This window comes from Mesoplodon bidens (genome assembly GCF_964165515.1).
Source record: "Mesoplodon bidens genome assembly, chromosome: 3".
Taxonomy (NCBI): domain Eukaryota; kingdom Metazoa; phylum Chordata; class Mammalia; order Artiodactyla; family Ziphiidae; genus Mesoplodon; species Mesoplodon bidens.
Window position 1 is genome coordinate 21,155,376 of NC_138178.1, and position 17,569 is coordinate 21,172,944.

Below are 17,569 nucleotides of genomic sequence, written 5' to 3' on the forward strand. Positions count from 1 at the left end.
GGATGTTTCTCCTGTTCTTTTTGTTCCAGTCCAAGGCTGAAGGCCTGAACACCAGAAGAGCCAATGGTCTAGTTTGAAAGCCAACAGTTTCCAGAGCCAAGAAGATCTGATGTTTTAGTTTGAGTCTAAAGGCAGGAAAAGACCCATTTCCAGCTCAACAGTCAGGAGGAGTTCCCTCTTACTTGTGGGAGAGTCAGCCTTTTTGTTCTACTCAGACTTTCAACTGATTGTATGAGGCCCATTCACATTCAAGAGGGGAATCTGCTTTGCTCAGTTTACCAATTCAAGTGTTAACCTCATCCAAAAACATCCTCACAGACACACCCAGAATAACGTTTGACCAAATATCTGGGCATCCTGTGGCCCAGAGAAATGGACACGTAAAATTAACCATCGCAACATATACCTCTGACTACCTAGTGTCAAGTCCACTTTGAATTCACACAAGTCCTTCAGATTTATCCTATCAAAAAATTAATGTATAATCTTTTTCTTCAGATTCATTCCTTCTCATGTATTCCTGAAACTATAAAATGACACCACCACGGGCCTCCCTGGTGACGCAGTGGTTGAGAGTCCGCCTGCCGATGCAGGGGACGTGGGTTTGTGCCCTGGTCTGGGAGGATCCCACATGCCGCGGAGCGGCTGGGCCTGTGAGCCATGGCCGCTGGGCCTGCGCGTCCGGAGCCTGTGCTCCGCAACGGGAGAGGCCACAACAGTGAGAGGCCCGTGTAACGCAAAAATAAATAAATAAATAAAATAAAATAAAAATGACACCACCACTCCTTCAACTGCTTATGTCAGAACCTGAGAGCCATCTTTTACACCTCCCTGCCCATATCCCCAAATCATCAATTTCAGCCAATCAATTCCAATTCCTGTAGATATTTGTGGAAGCTCTCTACTTCTTTTCATTTCTATTGTTATTTAATTCAGATCATCACAATACTAACACTATTGACAGAACTGGTCTGCAGCCTTCTAATTCCCACCACCCCAACTCATACTCCATAAAGCACTGAGCGATCTTTTACAATGCTCATTATACTGTGTTACACCCAGCTTCAAATTCCTCTATGACTTCCCATGGCTGTCACGATAAATCCAAACTCCTTAACAAGCCCTACAAAGTCATGCATGATGTGACCTTTGCCAACATCATTAGCCTTATCTTGTCGATCTTTCTTATTCAAGATGCATTGCCGGAATTTTTTTTTCTGTTCCTCCCACACATAGAGCCCTTTCCCTCCTCAACACTGTTACAGACACTGTTCTTTCTGCTACAAACACTCTTGGCCTTTTACTGCCTTTGCCTGGACAAGTTCTATAGAGCCTCAGGACTCAGCTTACATGTCAGTTCCCCTGGGAAATCTTCCTGAGTCCTGCGATGAGGTGGCTGTGTGCTCACAGCACCCTGTGCTTCTCCATTACAGCTCGAATCATAGGCATCATAAATTCTCTGCTTTTGTAATTATATTTAATGACCATCTCCCATATCAGACTGTAAATTTTATCCATCTGAATTCCTTGCATCTTGTAAGTTACGCATGGCTCATACAAGGTATGGGCTATTTAGTGAATACATAAATAATGATCTATCAAACGAATGGATGCAGTGAAGGACCACATGAAATGGCTGCCTCTTCCTACACAATCAGATACCAAACCAAGTAACAGTAGCAGAATCTCTTCCCTAAGTGTCAGTCTGTACCCTGTGGAGAATCCGAAGGACAGTAGCAGATTTTCTCCTAGAATCCCATGTTTGCAGGGATAAAGAGGAGGTCTGGATGTGCCAGAGCAAAAAGGCTAAGAATTAGGAGAGCAATGGTTAAGATGATACAAACCTGGCTATTCCTAATAAAAATAGTACTTTCTTTTCAAGAATATAATTTGTTCTCTCTGTGTGGTTTTCCAATGGACATTTATAGCTAGGAAAACACTTGGCGTCTGATATTGATAATCTTATTTTTGGTGAGGACGGGAAGATAAACATGGAGATTTATGCAACCACTGGAAGAAACTTCTATGACAATGGCAATTCTCCTGTGTGTTGGTGGGCCCTGTGGCTGAGCTGGGGGTGAGGCCCAGGGTGAGCCGTGGTTGGCTGCCCAGTGAGGTCCCTGAGTTCAGCCAACACTCACTGATACCTGCTTTATTGTAGGCTGGGTGTGTTGGGTGTGGCATCATTATCTATATGCTCTTATTTCATCTGGTTTCATGGAGTATTATGCCTTTGGGATCTGACTTCAGTGATGAATTTGTATATTATGCTCAGATTGAGACAAAGGATGGCAGGAACTGTGTTACGAAGCAATCAGAAATTAGCTAGCTCGTATCACTGTGAAGCAAAGATCCGTGCCAACCAAAGAGAACTTCAGCTTTTAGGAAGTTTATAAACATTCAGAGGACTGTCTGCCAATCAGGAGACAGAGAACGCTATCTGAGTAGCTTTGTTCAACGAAGGCAGTTTTAATCAAAAGACGAAGTTAGAAGACACATTGTACTGATCTTAGGGAAACTGAGTGAGGCAAATGTCAGGGGAATAAGAAATGTAGGAAATAAAGGAAGAAAAAGGGGAGGCACTTGTTCTGAATGGGGTGGCTTATTTCATTCCACACTACTTAGATGTAGCAAAGTTTGCCAGTTACACAACGAATGCCATGTTATAATTGTTTACAGCCATGCAGTATATGAGTTCTCTTTTCTCATTAAGGCACCAAGGTCAGTGACACGGATAATTAACCAATTGATTTAGTGCATTAATTTTCCTGGAAGTTCTAGCAAGAGTCTTACGATCCAGCTTTGAGATTCCTACTCCATGTAGACATTGGGACAAAGGCTGGCTCCCTATGGGACACTGATGTAATCCATGGCTGAGGTTTTGTCTAGCAGCATCGTGTGTCTACTTAAATGATGATGAATGCTATCTTTGGTCCAGGCAGGAAGATGTCACTGTAATCACTGGCTCAGATTGCCGACCTCCCAGGGTTTCCCACTAAGTGTTGCCAGAGGGTTGTGCTACTGATAATTCCTCCTAGAGCTCTGAAGAGAATAAAGCAGAAAGGCAAACCTGATGAAAAGTAGATAAAGAGCCTAAGGTGAATTGAAGCTTAATACACCAAAACAGCATAGAGCACGGCTGGCTTCTCTTCCCTCCTCTTGTTTTTCCCTTCCACAATCGCAGGCAGCAGTCCACTGGTTATTTCTGCCCTCTCAAATCATCCTTCAGTCACTCATCTCTAGTCCTGTACTTCACCTATCAATAAAAGGAATTTGAAATCTTTCAACACAGAGATATTATTTCTGCTTCAACTTATTTCAGGATGCCACAGTTCAAAATGAAAATCTTCAGATTGCTGATGGCTGTGTCAATATCATTCAGCGGCTAACAACACTTTATTGGAGGTGCTTACAGGTAGAGTGTAGGCATCTGAATCCATCAATAAATGGAGAGAAAGTCCTGGGGCTCCAACAATTCCATTCTACAAGGGGCCAAGTTTACAAACTTTGCTTCTTCATTATGGAGGAATTATTTACAAGTTTTCAACTATATAAAATGTACCATCTTGTAACAGATTCAATGGCAGGAAAATAAGGACAAGAATCCTACCTTCTATTTTGCTCTGTACTGCTTTCATTTTATGCTTAAAAAAGGAGGAGTATTAATCCTTTATCCGTTGTTTCATTTGCAAATATTTTCTCCCACTCTGAGGGTTGTCTTTTCATCTTGTTTATGGTTTCCTTTGCTGTGCAAAGCTTTTAAGTTTAATTAAGTCCCATTTGTTGATTTTTATTACCATTACTCTAGGAGGTGGGTCAAAAAAGATCTTTCTGTGGTTTATGTCAAAGAGTGTTTTTACTATGTTTTCCTCTAAGAGCTTTATAGTATCTGGTCTTATATTTAGGTCTTTAATCCATTTGGAGTTTATTTTTGTGTATGGTGTATGTTGATGCATATACGTGGAATCTAAAATAAAAACAAGGTACGGATGAACCTAGTTGCAGGGCAGGAATAAAGAGGTAGACATAGAGAATGGACTTGAGGCCATGGGGTGGGAGGGGGAAGCTGGGGCGAACTGAGAGTGGCATGGACGTAGGTACACGACCGAATGTGAAACAGACAGCTAGTGGGAAGCGGCAGCATAGCACAGGGACATCAGCTCAGTGCTTTGCGACGACCTAGAGGGGTGGGATAGGGAGGGTGGAAGAGATGCTCAAGAGGGAGGGGATATGGAGACATATGTATGCATATGACTGGTTCACTTTGGTGTACAACAGAAACTAACACAGTACTGTGAAGCAGTTATACTCCAATAAAGATCTATTAAAATAAATAAATAAATAAATAAAATATTTAAAAGGAGGAGTATTTGCCATAGTGTATTACTGTTTCATATCACAGGCATATAGTCAATCTCTTCAAACTATATGTTTAAGGACAGATTATTCTTACACTTTTAGAAAATAGCTCATAGTTGATTTCATTGCTATTACTTTTTATTGTTAGGCTGTTGAATATCTTTTCATATGTTTCTTAATCATTCCTCTCTCTTTTCCATACATTTGTCTATTTGGTTTACATATACACACACACACGCATGTTTGCATGTATGTATGTGTATTTACTATTGCCATTGTTGAATTCAGTGAATTCATAGAAGTTTTTTTCTTTTTTTGTGGTACGCGGGCCTCTCACTGTTGTGGCCTCTCCCATTGCGGAGCACAGGCTCCGGACGTGCAGGCTCAGTGGCCATGGCTCATGGGCCCAGCCGCTCCGCGGCATGTGGGATCTTCCTGGACCGGGGCACGAACCCGTGTCCCCTGTATCGGCAGAGAGACTCCCAACCACTGCGCCACCAGGGAAGCCCTCATAGAAGTGTTTTTTTTTAAGTTATGTGTATTGACCTTTTGTCTAGTGATTAACAAAAACTATTGATTCTTTAAGTCAATCTGATTTATAGGGTCTTGATATTCACATTATTCTAGGACAATGATTCTTAGAAAATTACTAATCACAAATGAATTTTAATAAAGTGGTAATTCAAGAAAAGAAAAATGAAGGAATCAATAGAAATATGATTATTGTCACCAGTTAACTTAATTGAATCAATATAACTAAGCCATTGAAAGTCAACATATCAGAGAGAATATTCAATAGGAATCTACTTCCTTTGAGGTGCCTCTGATGTTCAGGGAAAAATTACTAAACAAATATGGAATAAATCTATGTGACATAGGATAGACTTTATAAATCAAGATTTAATATACTGTAGTATTATTTTAGGAGAAGTGAAGATAAAATCTCTAGCTGAAAACTATGAGAGTGCTTTTATTACCAGGAGAAAAAAATAAACTCTACCCCAAACATAATAATTCTAACTCAAATATCTAATAATGGGAATATTAGATATTTTAAGCCAATGCTTACAAGCAGAGGTATTTTCTTATTGTATTCATTATGAATAAAATGATAAAAATGAAATTTCCTTACTACCAAAAGCCATCATGGCAATAGTGAGAGATAACCTCACCATTAGTAATCAGTGAGCTAAATTTTCTTTAACACTTTTAAATATAGAGCACCTCTGAAAGGTCTTCTGCATCAGAATATTAAATGACCTGCAAAGTATAGCCTTTTTCTAAAAGAAAATATATAGAAATGGAGAGAATCAGCATCAGTATTCTTGGTGAATCACTATGTTCCTGGAACTATTTTAGGTTTGCAGAATACAGAGGAAAAATTATTTTTGATGTCATATGAAATGGATTCTTCCAAAATAATTAAATATTTACTAGTTAGTTTCCCCCATTAATATACCTATGAACTTACTGTGGGAAACACAGACTCTGCCCAGGGAGAAATTTATATTTAACAAAGTCAATATATATTCATACTAAACAACAGAGTTGGTCATTAGAAAGGTATGCTTTGGATCTACTTGGGAAGAAGAGATTTTTTTTTTGAAAATTGGAGTGAAGGTTGTTGATTGTCTATTTAGCATCTTTTCTCTCATTTCTTCTTCCCAAGAGAACTCCAGTTTTGCTGAGGTCCCTTCTTATTTCCCACTCAGCTCAGGTGTCTCAGGTGAATTTGAACACACTCACAGCTCCAAGAGGGATTGGTTCAGTTGTGTTTGCAGGAAGAGTCACCTAACCTAACTTGGCAAAATGGTGCATAGACATCACTGCAGAATCATCCTAGGAGAGGGCTTTCTTGATGTTTTGGGAAAGGTTATGAAAATGCCCCTTCCTCTTTTCCCTTTGGACGATTTGTCCTGTGCAAACATTGGTCATGAAGCTATGGTTGCTCTATCAAGACTAATCCAAGGAGGAAGCCAGCACACACGAGAGGGCAGAGCCAGATGAATTACAGGCAAATGGAGCAGAGCCAGCACATTAAGAAAAATATAAAACCCGTCCAACCCCTAGGTTTCCAATGTTTTAAGCCAATAAATGCCCTTATCGTTGATGCCAATTTCAGCTGGGTTTTCTGTTACGTGCAGCCAGAGTCATCCTAAATAATACCTAAATAATTGGAATATTGGTATACTATATAGAAGAGGCAATAGAAGACAAATAGGAGAATGGAAAAAAAAACCCCTCATGTTCTAACTCCAGATATCTGGTGTAAAATGATAAAATGCTATATTAATTAATTATGTTACTCATGATAGATCTTAATATGAGGATTTTTATGATATTTTGAGATTATAAGCCTATAGTTTATCACTCATTTTTTCCTTGTTCTCTTTTAAGTTTTCATCTCATTATTGGTCTTTTGTAGACATAACTTTGGAATATATTTGAAGTTACTGATTAGTAACATCTCTGAACCCAGTGAAGATGGTCTCTGCTCACAGGAAGCAAATAATCTATTTTTAAAAGCCTCTAAATTTTAAAAAGCAATAATAACTAACAATACACAAAGTATATTCTTATTGTCAGTTGATTGAAGCAGATAGCTTGTGGCTTAGGAATTCAAGAGGGTGTTATTTAAGGCTTTGGTAACCAGGAGAGGCTTTGGAGTCACAGGGAGACTGGTTTGGGGCTTCAAAGAACCAGTAGGACTCAGATCTGCAAAGAGAGCTGGGGCTGCAAAGTAGTAAGAGATTAAGTTTGGTAAAAATAGTTGAAGCCTAAGAAAAGAGATCTAAAGAATCTGGATGTAAACCCATGAACAATGAAAACAGACCTGGGGCTAAGCACTCTTAAATCATCAAATTCTAAGACAGCAGAGTTTGTTCTAAAGCCATTTTTTTTAATGATCATGCTTACTTGTATTTATCACTTGAATCCAGTCTAGTGGCTTCATTTCTCCTCTAGTATCTTAAAGAACAGAAAAAGAGTGCTTCTGCTTCATCATTGAAATAGGTAACTTCTTATGCTTTTCTAGTTAAATGTTAAAAAAGGCATAGGGCTTCCCTGGTGGTGCAGTGGTTAAGAGTCCGCCTGCCGATGCAGGGGACACGGGTTCGTGCCCTGGTCCGGGAAGATCCCACATGCCACGGAGCGGCTGGGCCCGTGAGCCATGGCCGCTGAGCCTGCGCGTCCGGAGCCTGTGCTTCGCGATGGGAGAGGCCACGGCGGTGAGAGGGCCACAAACCGCAAAAAAAAAAAAAAAAAAAAAAGAGTGCCTGACGCACATTTAGTGCGCCATAGATGTTAATTAACAGTGACAATTTCTCACGTTCTCTTATTTGTCTTCCCTTGTTGAGAATATCCCAGATCTCTGGTTCGTTTTCCCCATGAATTCTCTCCATATGAAACACTGGTTATAAATAACGGGAGCACTGATCCTTTCAGTGACTTAAGGGGAAGTAACAAGCCTGTTTTTCATATACCTATTCCATACATTTAACTTAAGGGTAGGGGTCGTATCTACTTATTCCACCTATTTCCCCAAAGTGCCTCCCATCATGGTCCTCCTTCTTACCAATAATTGAGGGTAGGTTCATTATAAAAACATTTAAAAAATACTTAAAAGCATAGAGAAAACATGAAAGCCGCTTTAAATCTTACCACATATTGATAAGTCTAATTGACATTTTGACTCATTTCCTTTTTATTTCTTCTATGCATATATTACTTTCAATCTTTAAAGAAGACTGAGATATGCTCTAAGTGTGTTCCACTAGCCTACTTTTCACTTATACATTTGAAATATTATCTCATGCCATTTAATATGTTTCAAAACTATTATTTACGGGCTTCCCTGGTGGCGCAGTGGTTGAGAGTCCACCTGCCAGTGCAGGGGACACGGGTTCGTGCCCTGGTCCGGGGGGATCCCACATGCTGCGGAGCGGCTGGGCCCGTGAGCCATGGCTGCTGAGCCTGCGCGTCCGGAGCCTGTGCTCTGCAACGGGAGAGGCTGCAGCAGTGGGAGGCCCGCGTACCGCAAACAAACAAACAAACAAAAAAACCACTATTATTTACAATGGCTGCTTAACATTCCTTTTTACAAATGTATGCCATTTAATCTCTCCTTCTGTGTTAGTCATTTAGATGGTATCAATATCTCGTTATTATAAATCTCTCCTTCTGTGTTAGTCATTTAGATTGTATCAATATCTCGTTATTATAAATACATGGTAATATTCTTTGCACACTGATTATTAAAAAAAAAAAGTCAACTGATTCCAGTCACTCAGGTGCCATTTAATCCACAATTTGTTGGATTTGTTCCTTCTTTAGGAGTACTTGGTAACTCTCAGCTTATCTTGATGTGTCTCAGGAGATGGTCTATTAGGGAGGCAGAGAAGGGAAGGCATGTTCTGGCTTCATTACAGAACATGCCTTCTGTAATGAAGCCAGTGCTCATAGCAGCTCTAAGTTGATTTTATACCCAGCCCAAACTTCCTCTAGATCCAGAATCACTTATCTTCTGTCATAATAGAATAGTGTATGACACATAGTAGGTATTAAATAAAAATTTGCTAACTGAATATCCAAGTATGTACTTAACATTTCACTCAACTGTCTTATGGGCATTTCAAACCTAACATGCCGGCATGCTGAACTCTTAATAACTGTCATGAATCTCTCATAGAGCAGATTAAAAAATCACCTGTCTCTCTCTCTCCTTCCCATCTCAGCAAGTTGGGCCATAATTCACATGTTGTGTCAAACCAGAAAGCTGGGAATCGCCCTTGACACTCATCTCCCTCACCCTACTAAGCAAGTCCTGATGCTTCCTTGACAGAACCACTTCCAATCCGTCCACTTCCCTCCATTGCCACAGCCACCATGGTCCAACCCTCCGTCAGCTCACCTTAAGTCCTTCTTTCTGGTCTTCTTACCTCTACTGTCGACTGCTTTCAGACAGACTTTTAAAACGCATTTAAGGATCCTGCTACTTCTCTTTTGAAAACAACACTGCCTTTTGCACTTAGCACTTTAAATATTGTAAATACAAACTCAGACTTCGTATTGTGGCTTACAAGGCACTACTTGATTTGTCTCCTGCCACAGGTCCTTCTGTAAGTTCTGTGACTATACCAATATTTCTTGTTCTCCAAGCACCCATCTAGGCTGTAGTTTTTTGTTCTGTATCCCTCCCCCCTTCTCTGTTGCCCTTCACAAAGCTGGATGTCTCTCGGACTTCAGGTCTAATCATCTGCTACGTTTTATGACACCCATCACTCTCTCCCAATGTGCCTTTTTCATTTTCTTCACTGCACTTACCATAATTTGCAAATACATTTATTAATTGCTTATTTGTTTATTCTTTGTCTCCCTCACTAGACAGAAAACTATAAGAAAGCAAGGACCACCCTATCTATTTTACTTACAGTGTTTTACTCAATGCCCAGTACAGTGCATGGCACATAGTGGACCCTTCAGGAATATTTGTTGAAAGAGACACGACCTTAGGCTCTATCACCCCAGGGTGGTGTAGGGATAACTTAGAATAGTCTCCATCTATAGGTCCACCAGCTTATGGACTCCCAAAGGACGGATCTTTTCCTAGTTGGGCAACATCAGGAACTGTTTCAGTATTTTTTTTCAAAGCTTCCTGAAATAATTCTACTTCTGAAAAAATCTTGATTACTGTTTGATAAATTCAAACGGCTTCTAAGCAGGTCTACTTCAAGGTAACCATAGCCTCTGGAGGTGCTACACTCTGATGCTACCCAGCTCTCACATGGAAATTAACACAACCATTACTTCTCTTGCACTTCTGTTTCACACATGGTGATGCTTTGTAAGACTACTAAGAATTATGATTCAGTGGTGATATAGCAGTTACCCATTTTGGGTACGTTTGAGATATTTAAATTATTATTTGAATAATTTCATAATATAATAATTTTATTTTATTAATTCTTATTAAGAATAGCAACTCTAAAACCAGTATCATCCACATTTTCAATTCTGAAGTCTAAAAGATTTAGTAACAGGTTTAAAAACATCAAGAAACTGCTTCATCGTGATTGTTGGCTTCTGTTCAGCTTTAGGGAGAGAGATAGCTGAAGGATAATGAGAATTCCCTCTTTAACAACATGCATTGGAACTTATTTTTTGGGTTTGGCCTCATTCAGAAGTTAAAGTTAAAATGACTCACTTAAACTTCTAAAATTTTGAATTAGAACTCTGCATCCTGTAGCTAATCAATCCCCAATCTAGGTTAGGTCTCATTTTTGGCTTATTTGATGCAGCATCTTTCCAAGAGGCTGCCAGCATTAGTCAAATTCTTATATTCTCCATCCACCAAAAGAATGATGATAGCACATTTTGATAAATAAATGCATAATTTAACAATAAACATCTGATTTTTAAAGTCTGGATAAATAGTGTTCAGTACTGTTATCTGTTATCTATGTTTTCTGCAGATTTGCCTGTTGCCCTCAGAGAACACAGAATATTAAGTTTTCCTAATAACAAATCCTGCTGCAAGATTTAAAAGTAAGAGAGTGAAAGAAAGCATGAAAGGTAAGGCAGCTGATTGGCCGTAGATGAATGGGTAAGATTTAGGTGAAGCAGGATTCATGCCCTGGACAGGCCATCAAGTTAAAATGAGAAATGGCACAGGCAAAAGTTAAGCAGTTGGGGGAATTAATAATCAGGCACAGATGCAAAATAAGGACACTATTTTTTAGAGTGTTCATTTCCGTCTCTATGTCATCCAATCCAAACAACGGGCAGGAAATAATATCAACATGATGCAGACAATATTAAAAAAATGTTTTGCCCTCTGATAGCACAAAATAGGTGGGCAGACCAGGCGATCACCCCTGTTTGAGTACAGAAGCAGTGAGAAATTACCAAGGGTTACACGACTCACCTAAAGATCCCTACATCAATGTCAAAGACAGGGAATATTGACAGCTGGCTAGTTCCATGGTCCTTTTAGAGGGATCATCCTCCATCAGACAGAGGCCAGCAGAAAATAAACCATAAATAGTGAAGCAGAACAAAGATGGGTGGTCTTTGTGGAGATAAATATACCCACTGGAGGAAAACGGAACTGGTTTAAAATTATACTGTTGGCAGACAGGCCAGTTAGGAGGAGGTTAAACACAACACACATCTCCAACCCCAGGAGGAAGCATGCTGCTTTGCTAGCAAGGACCTGCCAAGTTCTCCACTTCAAAGAGAGCTCTGTAGGGGTGCAGGCGAAGGGAAAAATTTGGATGAACATGTAAAAATGTTTACATGGATATGTAATGTTTCTCCTATGTAAAATGTTTACATAGGAGAAAAGATTGAACAAATTCACATGGACTAGAAAATTGCCTTGAATACTATAAAAAGAGATGTGAGTCAAAAAAAGGAAAATAATTTAGTAAGAAATTAAGGTGATGATGGAGCAGCTTTGACCACTAGAGTGTTATCTGGCACCAGTTCTAACCCCCATTCTGTAAATTTTCTGTGCTTGCTGAGTGATGATTGAAAAAAAAAAAATCACAAATAGGCCATGCCTGTAAAACAGGTCTCTTTGCAAATGTCTCTTCAGTTTTTACCAGAGTTTTTTTTTTCTATAGCTTTACGTGGCATGGTTTTGATGGATTTGACAGCAAGCACATTCTGCCTATCTTTTATGGAAGAAGCTTTTCCCACAGGAATAAACTCATATTCATGACTCTGAGTCGGCTTTTCTGAGCCTTGCTGCTCTGTTTATCTTCCTGGAAGTCTGGCTATTAGTGGGCTGTTTTGGGAGCCCCAATGTATGAACCCTGTATACCAGGAAAGGTTGGTAAAATGGAACTAGGAAAGGCCGCTAATTGGCTTCCAATTTAGGTAGAGAATTCACTCAGGTAGGAAAAGATCCCTCCTCTTGGTAGAAAGCCTCTCTGTGACTTACAAATCTTGATCTTATAGTCAGAGTACAAGGGAAAAAGAAAATCATGGCAGTGTTGGCCAATTAAATGTCAAACTAGAAAGGGTACACCTCCACTCAACAAATGCTTGCTAAGGGCTTCCCTGGTGGCGCAGTGGTTGAGAGTCCGCCTGCCGACGCAGGGGACACAGGTTCGTGCCCCGGTCCGGGAAGATCCCACATGCCGCGGAGTGGCTGGGCCCGTGAGCCATGGCCGCTGAGCCTGCGCGTCCGGAGCCTGTGCTCCGCAACAGGAGAGGCCGCGATAGTGAGAGGCCCGCGCACCGTGATGAGGAGTGGCCCCCACTTGCCGCAACTAGAGAAAGCCCTCCCACAGAAACGAGGAGCCAACACAGCCATAAATAAATAAATAAACAATTTAAAAAACAAACAAACAAAAAAAACAAATGCTTGCTAAATAAAAAGAGTGGAATCATTTTTACTAGCATAATAGATATAAACGCATATTTTGAAGTAAAAAAATGCAACGTCTTCTCATTACATAGGCTTTTGGGAATTAACATGGAGCATAGGACATACGTGGTTGGATGGGACGGGGTATGTGTGCCACCCACAGAGATGGTCCATGGCTAGAGATGGCTATTGTACCATAGGGTCAATATAATCACTTATGCCAACTTTTCCTTAATTGGGAACAAATATATATCCTAGGGAAATGCTTTGAAAAGTACTCTTTAAACACTTTGGAAATGCACTAGTATATCAAGTACTAAATTGCATGTACTATTATTGCTAATTTATAACCAAAAGATGTCTTCTTGTTTCTTGCAAATATGAATAGTTACACCTAACATCTCTAGGCACTGAAATTATATGCATTTGAATGATTTAGGATGCAAAATAGCATTGATATTTTTTAAACTCAAAGAGAAGAACACTATGTGCCTTCTTTTACACATAGTGTAAAAACTATGTGTTTAGAAGAGATTGTGGCTTCTAATGCCATTCCCAATATATAGTTGGTGGAGAGAGCTGATGTTTTGTACTTATTTATCTGCACTTGAGATTTTAGAGTTTCTTTGAGCAGCGTTGGCTCATTTTTGTTCTTTCAGATATTTGTGATATAGTCTTATCTGAATAATTTGGAGAAAAGATCCACTTACAAACAAATACATTATAAAAACTGTGTCAAAAACAATTAATGTGAAGAAGGAAAACGGGTTACTAAGAAAAATTTCCCCTCGATATTCCACATTCTGGAATTACTAGAGATGACCAAGTTTGCTGAACTGGAATCATTTCACTTGTATCGCTAGGTTTATGCTTCCAGAAATCTATTTTCTCCCAAATTTCTCGCTGGAACATTTGTCTTAAATAATGTCTTTAAGAGTTTATATGGTCTGGATAGTACCCAACCAAAGGTAATAATCCTTTGTGTGATATTCTAATCATTTCCATAGCAACCATTTATGGTTTAAGATGTCACAAAGAAGATTATGACTTCAGGTGTGGAATAAACAACAGGAATGAAACATCACTAAGACAAAGATACTGCTTGGGCACTAAATAAATGAGTGGGAAATAGACAAAATGGAACAGCAGTATTTTCCAATTAAAAATTCATTGCACTTCTAAGTTGCCTGTCAGAGGGAATCCTCAAATGTGAGTTTGGGCAGATGGTGTCTTCTCATCAGGGGAGAAAATGGCCCAACGCTATGTAGCCGTTTAGAGATTAGAGCTATTCTCAGTTTCTCAAAGGGCAGTCCTTGAGCTGGTTGCAGAACATGAAACACTTTGCAGAAAAACTATATTATTGTGGGTACCTGTAACTTGTCTTTTTTGGTTTTCATCAAAAATGCTCCCATTTCTTCCAATCTAAGGAAGCTTGCTTTGCCTCTAAAGGCCATCTCTCATTCCAATGGAGACTTCTAGCTGCATTCACACACTAAATCACAGGGGTATCCTTAAGAACTCTCTAGGTTTGGAGGGACTTTTTTTGGGTAAAGACTGTCAACATTACTTTGGGATCAGAAGAATCTGTGAACTGTGGAAATATCTTCTAAACAAGGAGGTAAAATTCCTGGGAGGCAAGATCATTTTCTTCACCATTTACCCAGAAATGGAAACAGTCTTGGGCACAGAAAAGTATTTGTGAAGTTGAACGTAGCAATGGATACCATGAGAGCAAAGGCAGAAACACGTATTATGTAACTCAGAATGTTTCACCCCGAAGTTAAGATTCCAACCTCAAAGACTACAAACTTGAATCCCTCCTTTGATGGAAGCTGCCACTCTTAGTTTTTGCTAATAGAGATCATAGATCTTGCCTTTATGTACATTTCCAGGGAGGAACAAGAGCTTGGCTGTGGTGGAAGACATTGTCCCGGTCATGGAGAGATGAAGCTAGGGAGGCAGGTAGAGACCAAGCCATCCTGTAAGCCACAATAAGCAGTGGCTTTGGCTCTAACCATTTCAAGTTAAAGCTTTGCTCTTTCTCCATAGCTAATTTAATGCTACACCTTTCTGTTAGCTTGATTTCTTCCAATTTGATTTCACCCGAGTGAACATATTCTTGTAAAGAGATGATGGAGAAAGGGATGTGTGGCCATACACAGGAATAAACCTTAACTTGATTAGGGTTATAAATCTAAGAGTGAAACCATACAAGCATTGGAAGAAAATATGGGTGAATTCCTCCTTAACCTCGGGGTAGGAAAAGGCTATATAACTATCTTAAAATCCAGAGGTAATAAAAGATTGATAAATTTGATGATGTAATTAAAATATTTCACATGGCAAAAACACTTCATAAACAATATCAAAAGACAACGAATGAACTGGGAGACAATATTTCAACATATATCACAGACAAAGGGCGAACATCCCTACTGTACACGGAACTCTTAAACAGTTAGAGACACCAATAAAGATGTTAAAAAAAACCCCAAAACTTAGAGACAAAGGATCAAAACACAATAGAAAAATGGGAAAAGATTCAAAAAGAACATTTGTAAAATATATATAAAAAGGCTCTTAAACATATGAGAAAACATTAATATGTTTAGAGTTTAATTCAGTTATTAAATTTGTTACAGAGGTATGGGTTAGCAATTCTGAAACTGCTTTACATGTGTATATTAGGACTGAATAAATAAGTACCTACGTTGTAGATAATGAGGACTAGGTTTTTACATTGTTAGAGAGAAGTTATAAACAAGGAAGGCGAAAATGAATCTGTGGTGTTGGGTTGGAATCTATCTCTCTATCTACCTATCTATCTACACAGATAGATGGCTATATTAATAGAAAAGTAGGTGTTTGTGTATATGTGTGGGTTGGTATACACACATGTATTTCCTAGCTCTGTCTGCTCAGAGGTCCTAGAGGCAATGGTTTTCCAGTATTAATAGCATACCTTGGGTCTAGATTTTGTTTCTAAACAACATTTTCCAACAAAGGGGACCAGGGCTCCTTGGAGACATGGTTGATCCTAGAGTTGGCACAGAGAAATACAAGAGGAGCCTGGAACATCTTGTGATGCCATAAAGTAGCAATGGCTCCAAAAGACAGGAGGGCACATTTAAAGGACAGACACGTCAACCCAAAGAAGTTCCTAATGGCAAAGTCTTGAACAATTTGATATGTTTATCTTTTTTATATTTTATTTTAAAATAAATAATGATAGTATTTGATAATAACCCATAGAATGGCATGAGTTCATACTGATATAAATACTTATATAAAGAAGAAGAAATGTCTTTTCCTTAAGAATTCCAATTAATAAATACAGAAAGAATGAAAGAAAAATCACCATCAGATGACACAGTAATAGTTGTTGCAGACAAGAGACACAAAAGGGATGCTAAAATTAGGGGGCAAAAGCTTAAGGAGGTATCTGGATATTTGAATAGTATCAAAGTGTCTTCCCTAAGATAAGGAATTTCAAGAGGAAAACAGTAACTTTACAAGTGGAAATATCTAGCAGACACACCTTAACCAAGTGGTCAAAGTTAACCTCCCCAGTAAAAAGGCATATCAGCCTCATGGACACTCTGATATGAAGCACTGAGGAGGGCAAGGTCATTTCTGTGATGTTCTTGCCAAAGTGCATAACCTCCAAAGTGCATCAGACAAACCCAAAATGAGGTACATACTACAAAATAACTAGAGTTCTCTTCAAAAATGTCAAGTTCAGAGACCAACAAGGAAAGATTAAGAAGCGTTTACAGACTGGAGTGAACTAAGGAGATTTAACAGCGAAATGCAGCCTGAGGTCACAGATTGATTCCCAGAAGAGAAAAAGGGAAACAGTGAAAAAATTGGTGAAATTTGAGTATGGTCTAGAGTTTTGTTAACAGTACTGTATCAATGTTAATTTCCCAGTTTTGATCATTTTACTATGATTATAAAACATGTCAACTTTAGGGGAAGCTGAATGATGTAGGTAGGTATATGGGAATTCTATTTTTGCAACTTTTCTGTAAGTCTACAATTATTTAAAATTAAAAAGATTTTTAAAAAGCAATACAAGTTACAACAAAATTTATTCCTATTTCCACGTCCCCAGTATGGTGCAATTTTCAGGAAGTTGCATTGATCATTAGCTAACATTGGCATATCTAAACATTCAGAAGATTTGAATAAAGCAATAAACAAAAACCAACCTAAAAAATTTTTAATACTCAAGAATTCATTGTCAAAAATTGGAAAATAAGTAAAAAAGAAAAAAAAAATTACCTGTCACCCCACTGTTAATATGTTAATGTTCATTTGTTCAGATTTTTCTATAGATATATAAACTATGGATACATGTGCATGTATATATAATTTTTGTTATAATCACTAGATCTGTTTGATGATCTACTTTTTTCACTTAAAATTAAATTATTAACACACTTCGTGTAACTACATATACATCTACAGCCTCATTTTTCTTTCCCTTTTAAATAGACTTTAATTTTTGGAAGAGTTTTAGATTTATGGAAAATTGAGAAAAGAATACAGAGAATTTCTCATATACTCTACAACCAGTTTCTCTCACTATTAACATCTCCTACTATTAACATTAGTACGATACCTGTGTCAAAATTAATGAACCAATATTGATACATTATTATTAAAGTCCATACTTTATTCAGATTTTTTAAGATTTTACCCAATTTCCTTTTTCTGTTTCAAGATGCCATTCAGGACACATTACGTTTACTTGTCATGTCTCAGGCTCCTCTACACTGACAGTTTCTCAGACTTTCCTTATTTTGGATGACCTTGACAATTTGGAGAAGTACTATT